The sequence below is a fragment of the Nicotiana tabacum genome, chromosome 17 (genome assembly GCF_000715075.1).
Source record: "Nicotiana tabacum cultivar K326 chromosome 17, ASM71507v2, whole genome shotgun sequence".
Lineage (NCBI taxonomy): Eukaryota > Viridiplantae > Streptophyta > Magnoliopsida > Solanales > Solanaceae > Nicotiana > Nicotiana tabacum.
The window spans coordinates 38,771,145-38,784,806 of NC_134096.1; the positions used below are offsets into that span (position 1 = coordinate 38,771,145).

General features: G+C 36.9%; 1 long non-coding RNA gene across 2 annotated transcripts; it reads right to left on the reverse strand.

Annotated features, from left to right (window-relative positions):
* Positions 1-6,893: 6,893 nt before the first annotated feature.
* LOC107822882 (uncharacterized) lies at positions 6,894-12,958 on the reverse strand. Of its 2 annotated transcripts, none has more exons than XR_001656498.2 (3): positions 12,737-12,958; positions 9,339-9,453; positions 6,894-7,659 (listed from the first exon to the last, which is right to left on the reverse strand). It is a non-coding gene; the product is annotated as an uncharacterized LOC107822882 (long non-coding RNA). The 2 variants fall into 2 exon arrangements; XR_012701129.1 differs by lacking the exon at positions 12,737-12,958 and adding an exon at positions 11,605-12,113.
* Between the last annotated feature and the right edge of the window lie 704 nt (positions 12,959-13,662).

Below are 13,662 nucleotides of genomic sequence, written 5' to 3' on the forward strand. Positions count from 1 at the left end.
TTACTTCCTCATTCAACTTGTCGTCCCAACTCTTCTTCCTTGTATGGGTCTTCTTACTTTGTCCACTGTGCATAGGTGATAAATCACCTTTTTTGGCTGCCTCTGCCCAGCATTGTTGCAATATTGCATCTTCCTCTCCATCCTTATATACATCCCTTCCCCCGTTCACTGGAATTAGCAAGCGTTGATCAAGACCCTGTTTTATCAAGACATTCCCATCGTGCGTATTTGCCAAAGTTGACTTGTTTTGTTGTAGTTCTATGCCTTGTATCTTGTTCATGTTCTTACCCACACGACCAGTGCTAAAAGCAGAAAGGTTTAGCGAGTTTACAAGTTTGGAACTTACCATCGCGTCTAGTAATTGTCTGTCCTCCAAAGTGATCAATGATGCATTTAACTCCTGCTGCTGCTTTCCAGCCTTTGAAGGCAATATTAAAGCTGCTGACATGGTTGAATTTTGTTGCCGTTGTCCAGCACTCGACAGTGCTGCTACTAATTCCTGCTGATGTTGTTCAGCGTTTGAAGTTGACATTACAGCATCTGGCAAGTTTGCAATTTGCTGCTGCTGTTTAATAACTGATGGTATTACTACATATTGATCCTTGACAAAGGTAGCAGCTTGTGTGATTGTAATACTCTGTTGCTGTCCAGTCCTAATTAGTGCTACATTTTCAACAGAGAAGCACCTATTGTGCTTGTTCCTATATGTTGTTGTCCAGGTTTAGGCACAAAAACTGCTGCCAATTTTTGGCAAAGATGGTGAGCCAACGGAAAGCACACCCTCATCTTCACTATCTTGATCATCTTCCTCAGTCGAGTTCCCAACATACTCATCACCCCAGTCCTCTTCATCATCATCCTCACGTTGGTCTTCCCAGAACATAGATTTGATAACCCCCCCCCCTCACATTTACCTGTGTAACTTAGTTGTTATTTCCAGAGGACAACATCAACTGCCCTTGCTCACCTCCATATTCACCACAGGACTCCAAAGATTGTGATGGTACTTCAAAAACTGAGGTGTTCAAAGTGACCGTTGGTTGTTTAACCATATTAGTATTCATCATCATTGCATTCTGGGCCTCTTTGATGATTTGTTCCACGTGAGGGTTGGAAAAATGCAGTGTAGGAGTATTAGAACTGTGTGCCTCGGCCTTTTGCGGATCAACAGGAACAATGTCCTTCAAAACAATTAGTTGACTACATGTGTTCTTGGAAAGTTGTTGTTTGCTACTGCCTGGGGATTGTGGTTGCTTATTTTTTGGAGTTTTGTTCATCATCATAGCTGCCTGGGCATCCTTTACCATTTTAGCTAGCTCCGGATTGGAAATTTGCAGTGTTGGACTCCGTGCTAACAAAGACGGTGGTATATCGATGCTAATGATATCCCAACCAAAATTATATATGAAGTTCGTATTTTAAAAAAATTTATGTTTTAACTGGACGTTTGGATATTGTTGATTGTGACTTGCTGTTTCTATGTGTTGCCTTTTCTTATATGAGCATTCTATTTTGAAAGAGGACTTTTAGCTATGCATACTAGTGCTATTCGACAGTACTAACGTCCCTTTTGCCGAAGGCGCTGCATCTTTAATGGATGCAAGTGGTTCTATAGTAGGTGACATTGATCAGTGATAGCAGTACACTCTTTTCAGCTGATTTGGTGAACCCCATTTTATTTCGGGGTCATGTATCTTTTATTTCTCATGTACTATATTTTGAGGTATAGCCGGGGCCTTGTTGTCGGCATTTCCATATTACTCTTCTATTATACTTAGAGGCTCCGTAGACATGTTGTGGGTTATGGTTGATGTTGGGAATTGAACTAGAAGTGTTGGTACTTGGAAATCATATTTTTTATTAATTCTATAAACTCGTAATATTTTAAAATTTATAAATGAAGCTGCTAATGGGAATGAAATGGAAGTTATTAATGAAATCTTTTCAGTGTTGATTAATGGAGTACATCTCCTCTTTATTAATGAATGCGTTTGGGTAGAAGAAAATCTAACAGGCTTGCTCGGCTAGGTTCTCTCGGTTGAGCGTCGGTCGCGCTCCCCGAATTTGGGGCGTGACAACTTTGGAGCTTCTTCATGTTGCAATCGAGAGAGAGGAATTATGAATTGTTTTCTAAGTGAAATTGAGATATATCTATGTTTATATGGCCCCATTAATGGCCTTGGGCATACGGGTCTTGGGCTGCCCCAAGACTTGCCCATCTCTATCCTTTTCCATTCCCTTTTAATTTGATCCACAAGCTCTAAGTAGGTGATGCACCTACTTGTCACCTACTTAATCAAATAAGTAATACATGTTGGTTCTTTTTTTATTTTGAAACATGTGTCTCATCCTCGTTAAATAATTTAGACATGTGTCAAGTAGCTCAAGCAAGTAGGACGGAAAGTAAGTTGGTGAAGCAGGCACGTCGGGTAACAAAGCAACTCATTTTTATTTGTCCAAAATCTCCTTTCTCACGTTTAAGTGCATTCGTCCTCAACCTAGTCGTGTGTATGTTGAATAGAAATACGGGATGTAATATCATTAGATTACTTTATATACTTTCAAAGAGGATCTCATTTCCGAGCTTACATCAATTAACTTACGATGTATTTTCACGTACGAATACATGGGATGTAACATACAAGAACAAGGGTAGCAAACGAATCACATGGCATATCCAGACAAGAATCAATGTATGATAACACATATGAATAAATAGATCCAGGATCAAACAATATCGAAGCATCGCTGTGGCATAAAAAAACATAGTAGTGATAATACCATCAAAAGCAACTGCCTCGATCCTCCCTTGGAACACATAGCATCTGGCCTAACCTCCCTTAGACTAAGCTCCCCTTGTAGGACAGCCATGTCCTGGATGACCTCCACCTCGAGCTGGTTGAGCGAGCTGAATGCCGGGACTTCTTGTCCTTACCCTGCATCACCTCTCTAGTCTAGTTGCGGAAGCACTCAATACGACGTGCTATCTCTATAACCTGGTGAAATGAAGCCCCGACTCTGCCTCTCTAGCCATAGCAAGGCGAATGCTGGGTAAAGGCCGTCAATGAATCTCCTTACTCTATTCTCCTTAGAGGGATTCAAAGTAGTGGCATAACGAGGCAACTTGGTAGACTAATCTCACTCAATAACCGATATCGAACCCTGCTAAAGGTACTCAAACTGCCACCTTAGCTCCTCTCTCCTGGTGTGGGGCACAAACTTCTCCAAAACGACCCTAGAGAATTAGGACCAAGTAAGAGGAGGTGATCGTGCTGGTCTGCCCAACTCATAAAATGGCCACCACCTCTTGGCTGGGCCCTGTATCTGAAAGATGCTGAAGTCAACTCCGTTGGACTCAACTAGTCCAAAATTGCACGGAATCTCATGACAATGATCCAAGAACCCTTGATCATCCTCTAAAGGTATAGTATTAAAGTGAGGAGAATGCAACTTCATGAACTTATCTAGCCTATTTAACTCATCAACTGACATCGCGGTCATCTCCTCATGCTACACAGCAATAGTAGGCAAAATCACCCCAATTGGTAGAACACCCGGGGTCTGATAACCATGGGACATCTACTTTGGGTATGGGTAGCGGGAATCTAAACTTCGCCCCTGCCTGGGAAGTAGTTAGTATAGTAGGAAATGCCCCGACATGGGCCAAACTCTCGAACAACCTCACCATACGGAACAAAACATCCTGAACAACTAGTGTAATAAGTAAACCCGGGGAACTTGAGCTGGTCCATCAGGCTCAGCATAGTCATGAACCTGATCCTCAATGTGAGCTACTGATGGCTCAATAACAACTGCTCAAGTAGGGCCCCTAGCTGTGGCGCGTGCTCCACCCCTATCTCTGCCTCGACCCCTACCTCTCATGGCCCTAGCCTAGGATACCAGCGCCCTCTCAGTTAAACTAGATGAACGCATCCTCACCATCTGCGAGAAAATAGTGCAAAGATTCAGACTTAGGGATAAACAAATTTGCACAACCGAGAATGAAAGAAAAATAAGTTTTCCTAAAAGCCTTATAGCCTCTTGAAGATAATTACAGATGTCTCCATACCGATCGGCTAGACTTTACTAGACTTGCTCATGACTCGTGAGACCTAAGCAACCTAGGGCTCTGATACCAACTTGTTACGATCCAAAATCCCACCTAAGACATGATGATGCCTAACACCGCTTGCAAGGCAAACTAACAACCAATGTGCTTAAATAAACTTAAATAACAGTATTGAATAGTCTCAAATACAGAATAATATAAATAACTGAAGTCAAATAAAGGTACAACTGAAAAACCATCCCAAAATCTAGTGTCATCGAGTACATGAGCTTTATAGAATAAATAAATACAAGGTCTGAGTTAGATACAATACTGTCCGAAAGACTAAACAGTAATAACATGAAATAAGAAAAAGGACTTCAAGGCCTACGAATGGAATAACAGTGCTACCTCAAAATCTCCAAATCCGGCTCACTAGCAGCTACCACAATCAGCAACATACTACTGAAAAATTGGTCTACGGTAACGCTTGAAAAACCGTTGCCACAGACTGTCAAACCATTGCCATAGGGATATTGGAACGGTTTACAGCCCGTTACATCAGTCCGCGTGCCCATAGGTCTATTGGAACGGTTCTTGCAACGGTTTGCATTGCCGTGACTATAGATACGTCTATCGCAACGGTTTTCCCTTTCTCTGTTGGAACGATTATTTTTTTCAATTGGAACGGTTTAAAACCATTACTATATTATTTATACAACGGTTCTTAACCGTTACCATATTATTTAAAGCAACACTTATGTAAACTATTGTTACGGTTATGTATGGATATAACAACGGTTTCTTTAAGTTATCGTAACAGTTATATTTGTAATTGGAACGGTTTATAGATCATTTTGGAACATTTTATAGGACCTATTGCAACGGTTAACATTGTCTACTAGAACGTCATTTGTGTCCTATTACAACGGTTCTGGTAGGCTATTGTATCAGTTCAGTTAAACCAAAATATAGCACCTGTTATAAATAAATATTTATATGTATAATAAATTATAATAACACTAAAATTTAAATCATAAAATGAAACAATTAATAATATAAAATTATCCATCAAGCAAATAATATCCATAAAGCAAATGTTCTACCCCAAGTGCATAAGTTTAGTACATTTCAAGAGAGTAAGTAAGTTTCAAAAATGTTGATAACAAAATATTCCTAGAACATTCATCTATAACAATTCAAAATTCATCTCAAGTAAGATCTAGTTCTTCTACATCATCCATTTATTGATCTACTCCACATATAAAAGAGGATAAATAAAGTTATTACCCTTCAAGAGAATCCTGTCTAAGAATACTCATAGTACAAATTGCCATGAAAAAAGAAAAGAACATGAAAACTCCAGAACCAACAATAGTAGTTGTAAAACAAAAAGAAACTACAACAAGAAGTTCAAGTCTTCCAAGTTGTGCCATGTTTGACCATAACAAATGGTGAAGAAACAACTTTTTGATCCGAATAGGACCTATATGGGCATCTGGAATTATTCTAATCACAGCATATGCTCAACAACACACATTCTCAGTTCAACAGGCAAAAACAATGGACAAACACTAAATAAATTCCTTCGAAATCCCAGCTGCATCGATGAGAGTCTTCACATTAACAGCAATGTTATGCACCATTTGCTTCTATGACCGCGTATTTGTGCCAATAGCACATAAATTCACTGGTCTAGAACGAGGCATATCGTTCCTTAGCAGAATGGCTATCGGGTTCTCTATTTCAGTTCTAGACACATTAGTAGCCGGATTTATAGAAGTTAAACAAAAAGAAGCAGCCTTAACTCATGGACTAATCGATAAAGGTAAGGCGATTGTTCCCATTTCAGTATTTTGGCTAGTGCCTCAGTATTGCTTACATGGTGTGGCTGAGACATTTATGTCAATTGGACATCTTGAATTTTTCTATGATAAAGCACCAGAGAGTATGAGAAGTACAGCTACTGCATTATTCTGGACATCAATTTCAGCTGGGAATTATTTGAGTACACTTTTGGTTTCATTAGTGCATAAATTTACTTCAGGATCTGGAGGATCAAATTGGTTACCTGATAATAATTTGAGAAAGGGAAAATTAGAGTATTTTTTATTGGTTAATCACAATTATACAAGTGATTAACTTGATTTACCATCTGTTTTGTGCAAAATTCTATACTTTCAAGCCTATTCAGGTACAAAAGACAGAAGATTTGGACTCTAAAAAAGATAGTATTGAACTTGTACATAATGTTTAGTTTGTATTAGCATCTTGATTTAGAAGGTTTTGTAATTTTGGCCTATGTTTATGTCCTATTATATTGTAATAATTTTAGGTTAGTAGAAAAGAAAAGAATGGTATGCATAGTTGTAGTAGGTAAAGGAGAAAGTTTTGAGAAATATTTTTAATTTTATTGCTCCATATTAAGTATAAAAGACGAGCTTGAACAACTTTAGAATAATTCAAAGAGTCTTGACAAGCTTTTTGAAGATGTAGAAGCTATAAAAGACGAGCTTAAACAACTTGAAAAGCTTCACTCTCAACTCCACAACTCACACAAACAGAGCAAGACTCTGTACAATGCAAAAACTGTCAAAGATGTTAGAACAAAGATGGATAATGATATTTCAATAGCTTTGAAAAAAGCCAAATTTATTAAAGTCCGTTTAGAAACTTTAGACAGATCTAATGCTGCTAATAGAAGTATAGCTGGTTGTGGCCCTGGTAGTTCTTCTTAAAGAACAAGAACTTCTGTTGTGAATGGTTTGAGGAAAAAACTTCAAGAATCAATGAATCAGTTCAATGAACTCCGGCAGGAGCCAGCCACCAAAAAAGGAAATAAGAATAAATTCAAATCCAATCCAAATTCAAATCGTGTTTCGTTGAGGAGTTCCTGACAACTGATTTGTCTACACAAAGTAATCATTTCCCATAAGGAAACTCAAACTCAACCTACTTTACACCCTTAAAGTGCACTGCCCGAAAAAAGCAGGAACCCCAAACAAGACAACCAAGTTTGACACATAAGTCCCAAGTCCCAACCACAACTACAACCTCAACCATTGACTCTCAGTCTGTCACAGAGAAGTTGGATACCAATAATACCGAAATAGGCACATCTATAGGAAGAAAAAAGGATATTACCATATCCACTCAGACTTGACCAAACCAAAATCCCAAGCAAGGAAGGAGGAGAAGAAGAAGAAATAGACGAAGATGTATAACATTTGGTACGTACTAGCCTTGATTTTTACTACCAGCAGATGGTCGACTGTTTAGTTGAACATCAGCTTGTTGTGCAGAGGAAGCTTCTACAGGTGAACGTGCATTGAACCTTAACATGTCAGGATCAAGTCGCAAATCTGGGTTCAAACGCTGAAGTCGAGCGATGACGTTCATTGTAATATTTTGTTCTATAGCATCCTTTTGTTCGTTCAACTTTTCATGCATTCTTTGTTGCATCCTCTCCTCCATTTCCTCCATTTTCTGCTGCATCCTCTCATCAGTAGCATCTAAAGAAGATCCAAGATTCCCTTTTTGCCCTTTTAATACAGTCTTGGTAACCCCTCGTCCATACAATCTCACGCGACCTGAATGTTCAGGTCCCATGACTGATGCAAAAGCGTCAACAGAACACATTATGGACATAGGAAAGAAACATTGATGATTTGAATTTTGATATCTTAACTACTCTCCTACTTACTAGAAACAATGGTAATGAATAATGTTACTATAGTGACTAAAAAAAACTGATTACCACATGGCATATGGCCCATTCTCCCCCGCCAGTCTCACTCAAGAATATTATTCCCTTTAATGGGCAAAATTCACTTGCCAGGAAGAAAGTTTCTTAATGGATTTCTTCCATTTCATAAGACAACAAGCATTAAAGAAGCTTCTTCTGGAAATTAATATGAATAAGCTTAAAGTGCAAATATACTACTAGTTATGAAGATTTTGCTAGAATGAGATTATGAAACTTGAATAATCTGGGGAAATATGGATAAGATTGAAAATGGGGAAATGAGATTATGTGATGTTACATCAGAAAGACATAAACATACAAATGCCTATACATGCTTGAGGAACACACTTATTATAAACTTTAATTGGAGATAAATTTTAAGTAATATAAGCACTTGACAAATCCAATCAACAATCAAATCTATTATTACTTTTATTTCATACACAAATAAATGCCGTTATGGGTAATTAACCAGAATTTCGAAAACATCATAAAAGTTTCTTCATCATGTTTCCGAGAAAATAGTTATGATATTTTGACCAATCACATCTTTTTACATGGTAATCTACACCTACTTATCCCCAACCTTTGCTGGTGTTTCCACTTGAATATGCAAAAAGGACTTTTAGGGGTTCGTTTCTAGTGTTTGAAATAGTTTAAGGTTTCAAAAAGATGCTGCTTGCTGATTTTGTTTTAAAGTTCATTTCAGTGTTGTGAAGAGCGTGAAGCGAGGAAAAGCGACAAACCCATTTTCACTTAAAGCGAGAAGCGAGAAGTGAGAAGCGAAGCTCTCGCTTTTTTGAAGTGAAGCGAAACTTAAAAAAATATTAAAATAAATACTACACAGACAACCTATGTAACTGTAAGCAAAAAATGGCAGCAACTGAAATGAAAAACATTGGGCAGCATTTCGCTGGAATTTAAGACTGAAACAGTGAAATAAGAAGAAGAAGAAGAAGAAGAGAATGAGAAAAAGAAGAACTGGAGGGAAAAAATATTTGGCAGCATTTCGCCGCTATTTTGAGACTGAAACAGTGAAAGAAAAAGAAAAAGAAGAAGAAGAAGAAGGAGGAGGAGGAGAAAAAATCACATACCTGGGCTTGAACCTGATGAACTTGAATTTGAACAGTGCAGAAAATGGGAACCCTAATAACACCTTCTACACTTCACAACATAGAACAACCAAGTTCCTGCTTCGCTTCGCTTCACGCTTTAAGCGCTGAAGCGAGCGCTTTTCACAACACTGATTCATTTCTTACAAACATTAGAGTAATTCAGGTTTCTTATATAGTCTACGACTGATCCTAAATGTATTAGATTTTGACTGATGAAATCAGAGAAATAAATCAGAAGGTTCTACTAGAAAAACTATCACAACTTCCCATATTCTCTTGTCTTTAAATGTTGGTACCCAAATGATTAATATTGCTTCTGCAGGGCAATCTTATTCATCAAGAAACTATAGAACTCTATAAAAAGGTAAACCTCATTCAACAAGAGAATACAAAATTGAAGAAAAAGGTATTAATTTAAAGGGGAAGTTACCTATTCCAGATTTCTAAGCAAGGATGCGGAAGTGAACCGAATGGGGGTGTCCAGGCCACACATGTAATCAACAATGGATATGATGTACATGCACCAATCAGTCTCCAGCTAAACCCTGAGGATACAAAAGAAAGAACATGTGACTTGGAAACAGTAAAGGGGAACAAAGCATCTGAAGCCGAAAAAATTAAATAAAATAAGAACTAAGCCAGAAACAGAACACTCCAAACAGTTAATTGTGTTCACTTCTTTTGCACTACTATATTCTTGATAAAAATAAAAAGAACTAACTACATAAATATATTGGTCATTATAAAATGACGGGACAGCTAAACACCATTATAAAATAAAACTCACACTTCATGTAGAGTTAGAGAAACAGAAAACCCCAACTAAAAAATATGAAGAACCTGATCATCAAAATCGACAAAAAATAAAGCTAGAGATCCTAACATCTTGCATTGCATAAATGCAGAGAACCTATTTCAAGCTCCAAGGCCTTGTTTGGTGGATTAATCCAAATACAGACAATTATTAAGCAGATTCTGAATTGATTAATTCTAAGTACTGTCGTTATTCTTGCATTGTTCAGCAATTATGCCACAATGTAATAACACTTCAATTCCGGTATTTTAGATCATACTTTTCAATTTTCATCTCAGCATATACAACATACATTATTTAACTGGAATATTTAGAGTGTTTTACAATTGGAAGGAATGATAGAATTTGCTATTTGTAATAATAAAAACCAACTACTCCATTACTTACCTCATTTATCCTTTTATTGGTTTTTCGTATCATTATAAGAGCTTTGACTAAATAAGAATTTAACAATTTAATCATTCAACCATAACCAGTCCAAAGTGGAGAATTTAACAATTTAATCATTCAACCATAACCAGTTTACATAACAGATCTGTAAACTGCTTAGCTGCATTTCGTATCTGTGTACTAATTAAAAAGATTGAACTTATATTATGGTGCAAGCTAATCACAATAAGGTTAAGTAATAGTAGTAAAGTATGAATATAATAGTCCCAATATATAAATGTTTAGGTACTGGCAGTATAAAGTTAGTTATCATTTGTTCACAAAATGTTGTAGTGTCAACATGATGTATATTCATAATTTTTTTCTCGATTCCACAACTATCAATTACTGCCTCATTAAATAACTCCTAAGTAGAAAGTATCTAATTATGTCATTTGGTTTAACTTGATTCAAATTATGTACTTATTCTCCTCGGCAGATTGGTAATGCAGTGATTAATGATGAGACGGATACGAGAGGAATGTATGAATATTTTGCAAGTCATGCCCTGATTTCTGATGAACTTAAAGCTCAAATCCAGAAACAATGCAAGTTCACAGACAGTTCTGAATCAGATGAGTGCAAATTGGCAGGAAGTAAAGAAAATATATCTTATCCCCATCATGCATCCCATGCTTGTTACAACTCCAGTTAGTGGTATTAGTATCTATGATACTCATTCTACTGGAGGTGTACCTATGCATTGAGGCTAGACACCACTGCCAGGAAGGAAATGCAGTCACAATCTCCCACCCAAAGAACACTGCCTCAACAAATACTGCAGTCAGTTTTAACAAGAACAAGCCACAGTGGCCAATCCTCAGGCCTTAACATTGCAGATCCCCACCTGTTTTGGAACTCCCAGCTCCAGCACAACCCCTTAACCAAAAGAAAAATCAAGTTGCAAAACACAACACCCACAAGAACCTGATAGTAGCTGCTAATTCTTCTACAGCTGCAAACTCAACCTCAACACACACCTATAAATGTTGGGTATTCTCATTCTTCTACAGTTGAAAACTAATATGTTATAGGAGTAGAATTTCATGAAACTTGTTGGGTATTCTCATCCTATAAATTCACTTGCAAAACCTCATGGTTCCTCACTTTTCATTCAACAATTACTCGGTAGATTCGCAATGGCCCCACATAGAACCAAACCAGCTACACTTAATTTCGAGAAACACCAATTCAGAATGGTGATGCTCTCACAAACAATAAAAATATTAGCATTCAAGAAACAATAATCACCATTTTCTTATTGAGACAAAAGAAGTGATCTTTCGACAAATATAGAACTCAACTTCATTTTCTATGAAACCCTAAAAATGGAAAACATAAGGCCCAGCGGCGCACAGGCAGTGTGGAAAACAGAAGGCATGACTGAGATCTTAAATAAAATAAATAAAAATGGTAGAATACAGTTGGAATCGTAATGAAAAATGTAGCTTACTGGTGCCGCCGATGGTGGTTTGTCTTCCTCGTCATCTCCGGCTAACTAATGAAGGCTTTTTGGGAGAGAGAGATCGGAACTTTTGAAGATAGCGTTTGTGTGCTTAGCTTCCTCGTAATCTCCGGTGTGTGTATACGTATATTATTAGGTTTTATTATTTTATTAAATATTAAATATAAAATATAATAGAAGCGGGTCTCATTTAGCGGGCCGTCCAAAATTTGGGGGAAATTATAGAGGGAATTCATAACTGTTGCCTTACATTAAAATTATAAATAACCCTTACCATAGATAAACTTATTGCTACGTCCAAAAACGTTGCTATAGAAAATCTACTGTAACGGTTTTTAGACTAATGCAACGGTTTAGGTGCTAAACTGTGCCGATAGTACCAATTACCTTACGCAACGGTTGAAACCATTGCAACAAACCATCTATAGCAACGGTTACAGAACCGTGGCAATAAAAAGCGTTGCCATAACTCTAATTTCTAGTAGTGATAACTGGATCTGCAGATTAAGTGCAGAGTATAGTATGAGTACAACCGAGCTCATGTACTCAATAAGTACAAAGCCTAACCTCGGACTAAAAGCAGTGATAAGCTTAAGGTCCAATACTCTTTCTCAACAGCCAACAACAACATAAATAGTCTAAAAATAGCAAAAGGAAAAGCAGCTCGATAATATCAGATTCAACTCTATCACATTGAGAGGAAAATAGCATGCTTTCCAAATATATTAGTCAAGGTATCTATTTAAAAGACATCAAATATCAAATAGCATGAAAAAATACAACTTTAAGTTGGGACAAGAAATTTCCCATTTAAACATAAAAAGCTTTTCCCTATTACAGGTACTGCAATGAGAAGAACAAAACCAATTATGATCAAACAATTTTTTGACGCCATAAGTATTGTTATCCAAAAATGTTTCATCATTTCTTTTGTTATTTAACTATGACATTCGCAGAAACAAAAAATATAGAGGAAGTCTTAAATACGAAAACTTTGAAAGAGAAGATGCGAACCAGGAATCATAAAATATTGCTCTAATACCCCTGTAAGAACAAATTATAAAGCAAGAACAATGAATTTTGTATCTTTTTAGCGCATCGAAAGAATCAGTGAACTCACCACCAAAGTAATTGTCCCAAGTCGAACTTGGTCTCCCTCGGAAATATAGTCAAATCCCATTAACTAAATATCTTTATTGTATTTGGACTTCGTGTGGAGAATGAGAAAATTTTATAGATCAATCTCTTTGTTGAACAAAAGAATTTTGTACCTAGAGAAGTTTTTCTACATAATAGTTTTCACGAAGAACCGCTTCAATCCTAAATCCCATTTTGCTTCTCTATTATTAATGTAGAGGTAGTTTTTAGGAGTAAAATAACTCTCTGGTAACTTCCCTCATGTCTATCTTATTTAAACGGGTCGGGTCGGATCAAATCACATGGGCGATCCATGACCCAATATTCAATAATTTAACATTACATTCAAGAAAAGCCAGTTTAAGAAGTTCGTAATCCATAGGAGAACATATATGTTATTACACTATATTTATTGTTACTAAATGTCAATCCAAAATCCTACCAAAAGCTGTGATGACGCCTAATATTCTAGTTAGGCAAATCAGCACTCAATCATCATCACAAAATCCAATTATTAAGTCATTCACTGTTTTCACAATACAAATTAACAAAGCGAAAATAATTTCAAACCAATAACATGAGTACATAATCCGTGGCATGATCTAAACATGAAGACAAATGTTTAATCAAATGTCCAAAACCCGGTGTCACTACATCACGAGCATCTAATAAGAGTAACTAGAGTCAACTGAATAAATACATCTGAACGAAAAAGAAATACATGAACAGAAAATAGATAAGTAGGGAAGGAGACTCCATGTGCAATGAATCAGATCGAGAATAGTAGCTCACCATGAAGTCTCCAATATAGTGCTCCTACTCAACTCAAAGGTACCGCTAATACCAGTCTCAGAACCTGCACAAAAATATATCGAAGTGTAGTATGAGTATAAAACTACAGTACCCAGT